Here is a 4278-nt window from a genome sequence, read left to right on the forward strand (position 1 = left end):
GGCGCACGGGCTTCAGTAGCTGTGGCATGTGGGCTCTGTAGTTGTGGCTCGCAAGCTCTAGAGCGCAGGCTCAGCAGTTGTGGCGCACGGGCTTAGTTGCTCCACGGCATGTGGGATCTTCCTGGACCAGGGCTCAAACCCGTGTCCCCTGCATCGGCAGGTGGATTCTTAACCACCGCATCACCAGGGAAGTCCTTGACTGTCTTTTCTTGATGGTGGTGTCTTTTGAAGGACAGAGGTTTTTCATTTTGGTGAAGCATAATTTATTTTTCCTTTGGTTGTTTGAGCTTCAGGTGTCAAAGCTAAGAAATCGTTGCCTAAGTCCACGGTCACAAAAGTTATACCTAAGATTCCTTTTATAGTTTTAGTTTTACGTTTGGGTCTTTGATCTATTTTGACCTAACTTTTGTATACGGTGTGAGGTGGGAACCAAGTTCTCTCTTCTGCATGTGGACGTCCATTTGTCTCGGCACCATCTGTGAAGACACCGTTCTTTCCTCTAGCACATGGTTTTGATGTGGCGCACGGGCTTAGTTGCTCCACGGCATGTGGGATCTTCCTGGACCAGGGCTCAAACCCGTGTCCCCTGCATCGGCAGGTGGATTCTTAACCACCGCATCACCAGGGAAGTCCTTGACTGTCTTTTCTTGATGGTGGTGTCTTTTGAAGGACAGAGGTTTTTCATTTTGGTGAAGCATAATTTATTTTTCCTTTGGTTGTTTGAGCTTCAGGTGTCAAAGCTAAGAAATCGTTGCCTAAGTCCACGGTCACAAAAGTTATACCTAAGATTCCTTTTATAGTTTTAGTTTTACGTTTGGGTCTTTGATCTATTTTGACCTAACTTTTGTATACGGTGTGAGGTGGGAACCAAGTTCTCTCTTCTGCATGTGGACGTCCATTTGTCTCGGCACCATCTGTGAAGACACCGTTCTTTCCTCTAGCACATGGTTTTGGCAACCTTGTCAAACAAAGATCAATTGACCATAAATGTGAGGGTTCATTTCTGAACTATCAATAATGTTCCATTGGCTTCTGTGTCTATTCTCATGCCAGTGACACACTGTCTTGATTCCTGTAGCTTTGTAATAATTTTTGAAATTGATAAGTGTGAGTTCTCCCACTTAGTGCCTCTTTTATAAGGTTATTTTGGTTATCTGGGGCCCTATGCAAATCCATATGAGTTTTAAGATCAGCCTTTCCATTTCTGGAGGGGAAAAAAGAGAGGTTGGAACTTTGATAGGGATTGTAATGAATATGTAGATGAATTTGGGGAATGTTTCCATCTTAACAATGCTAACTCTCCCCATCAATGAATGTGAGATGTCTGTACGTCTTCTTTAATTTCTTCCAACAATGTTCTGTAGTTTTCGGTGTACGACTCTTATACTTCTTTGCTTAAATTGATTCCTAAGTTTTTTATCCTTTTTGATGCTATTGTGAATGGAATTGTTTTCTTCATTTCACTTTCAGATCGTTTCTTGCTAGCGTATAGAAATACAACTGATTTTTGTGTATTGATCTTATATCTGCGATCTTGCTAAGCTCATTTATTAGCTCCAATATTTTTTGTACGGATTTCTTTTGATTTTGTATACAAAATCATGTCATCCGCAAACAGAGATAGTTTTACTTCTACTTTGTCAACCGGTTGCCTTTTGTCTCATTTTCTTGCCTAATTTTCCCGGCTAGAACCTCCAACACAATGTTGAATAGAAGTAACAGGAGGGGGCAACCTTGTCTTCTTCCTAATTTTAGGGGGAAAGCTTTCCTTTTTCTTTTCTTGCAACGACTTTACCTAGTTTTGGTATCAGGGTAATACTAGCCTTGTAGAATGAGTTGGGAAGTGTTCCCTCTTCTATTTTTTGGGAAGATTTAGAGAAGGATTGGTGTTAATTCTCCTTTAAATATTTTGTGAAATTCACCGGTGAAGCCATATGATCCTGGACTTTTCTTTATGGTAGGTTTTTTTATTACTAATTCAATCTCTTTATTATAGATCTATTCAGATTTTCTGTTTCTTCTTCCGTCAGCATTGGCAGTTTGTGACTTTCTAGGAGTTTCTCCATCTCATGTAGGTTGTATACTGTTGTCCATAGGATTCTCTTATAATCCTCTTTTATGTCTGTAAGGTCATTAATAATGTCTCCTATTTCACTCCTGATTTTAGTAATTTCAATCTCCTCTTTTTTTCTCTTGGTCTAGCTGGACAATTTTCTTGATCTCTTCAAAGAACCATCTTTTGTTTTCATTGATTTTTCTCAATTTTTGAAATTCTCCGTTTCATGCATTTCTGCTCTAATATTTACTACTTCCTTCTCCTTGATTTGGATTTAGTTTGCTCTCCTTTTTCTAATTTCTTTAGGTGGACGGTTAAGTTACTGATTTGAGATCTTATTTATTTCCTTCTAAGTACCGCTTTGCTTCATCCCGTAAGTTTCCATATGTTGTGTTTTCATTTTCATTTATCTCAAAAGTATTTTCTAAATTATAATGTGAGTTTTTTCTTTGACCCATTGGTTACTAAGGAGTATAAGGTTTCATTTCAATGTATTTTTTAATTTCCCAAATGTCTTCCTGTTACTGATTTTTAATTTCATTCCGTTGTGGTGAGAGAACGTATCTTGCCTGATTTCAATCGTTTCACGTTTGCCGAGACGTCTTGTCACGTGGTCCACTCCGGAGATGCTCCGTGCGCTGAGGAACACTGTTGCTGGGCCGAGTCTACACTGGGTCTGCAGAGTAGCTCACGTCCTCTGTTTCCTTCTGATCTGCTGTCTTGTTGCTTTATCCGTCATTGAAAACAGGCTATTGAAAGTTGACAGTCCCCAGTGATTATTGTTGAACTGTCCATTTCACCCTTCATCTGTCTGGTTTGCTTCACGCATTGTGGGACTCTATTGTGAGATGCATATACTTTACAACGGTTATATCTTCTTGATGGATTCGCCTGCTATCATTATAAAACGCCCTTCTCTGTCTCTTGTAACCATATTTGTCCTGAAGCCTCTTTTGCCTCATATGGTAGAGTCACTCTCACTTCTGTTTACCGTTTGGTTCATCTGGTTCATCCTTTTATGGGTGGGCTCCGAATCAAGTCAAATACAGACAGCCTTGCAAGTGGGGGTCTTCCGGGAAATCACCGGACAGGTCAAATAATGACAAGTTTCTGGGGACACTGCTTTGAAAGTACTCGGTTCCATTCTGATCTCTCCAGTGGCGCTGGGTTATTGGTTTTCACCATGAATCTGGGTTGTCAATTTTCAAGGCTACTACAGAGCTGGAGGGTGGGGCATGGGCCTAGGGCAAATTAAAACACCTCACAGCTTGGAGAGGCTGCGGGGAGCCTGGAACCCTTGTGCACTGTTAACAGGAATGTGAAAGGGTGCAGCAGCTTGAAAAACAATGTGGCCGTCCCTCAAAACGTTAAAAACAGAGTTACCCACTATACTTCCACAAAAACGTTAAAAACAGAGCTACCCACTATACTTCCACAAAAAAATTAAAAAAAAAAGAATCTCCATATGATCCAGCAATTCTACTTCTACCCAAAAGACGTGAAAGCAGGGTCCTGAAGAGATATTTGCGCCACCCTGTTCGGCAGCTAAGATGTGGAGGTGCCCGTCGTCAGGTGAATGAATGAGCAGAGCGTGGTACGTACGCACTATTATTCAGCCTTGAAAAGGAAGGGAGTCCTATGACGGAAGTCAAACACCAACCGGCCATTACGTGACTATCTGTATCAAGCACAAGAGGCAAAAATAGCTGATAAAGTTGGAAATTAGGACGGCGCTCACTTTGGGGGTGGTAGTGACTGGAAGGTAACAGAAGAGGGGGTTTCACGTGTTCTTAAATTTCTCCTCCTTGATCCAATTACTGATTACATGAACGCCTTCCATTTCTGAGAATCCACTGGGCTACAGTCAAGGAAAAATGTAATTTTCTTTATGTCCGTTACACTTTGTAAACATTGACTTACAAGAAAAAAAAATTACGGGGACATCAAAAGACACCTGCTACAACATGGATGAACCCAAGAACATTACGCTGAGTAAATAAGCCAGATAGAAAAGGACACACACTGCATGACCGCACTCAGATCGTGTCCCTGGAGTCGTCAAAACGACAGAGACAAAAAGTAGCGTGAGGGTTTCCGGGGCTGAGAGGAGGGGCCGGGGAGCCCTTGCCGGAAAGGGACAGAGTTTCAGATTCAGAAGATGCAAAGTTCTGTGGACGGAGGGTGGTGACGCCGACACAACAATGCCAGTGTGCTTAATGCCA

Source organism: Neophocaena asiaeorientalis, unplaced genomic scaffold (genome assembly GCF_003031525.2).
Source record: "Neophocaena asiaeorientalis asiaeorientalis breed wild unplaced genomic scaffold, Neophocaena_asiaeorientalis_V1.1 scaffold762, whole genome shotgun sequence".
NCBI lineage: Eukaryota > Metazoa > Chordata > Mammalia > Artiodactyla > Phocoenidae > Neophocaena > Neophocaena asiaeorientalis.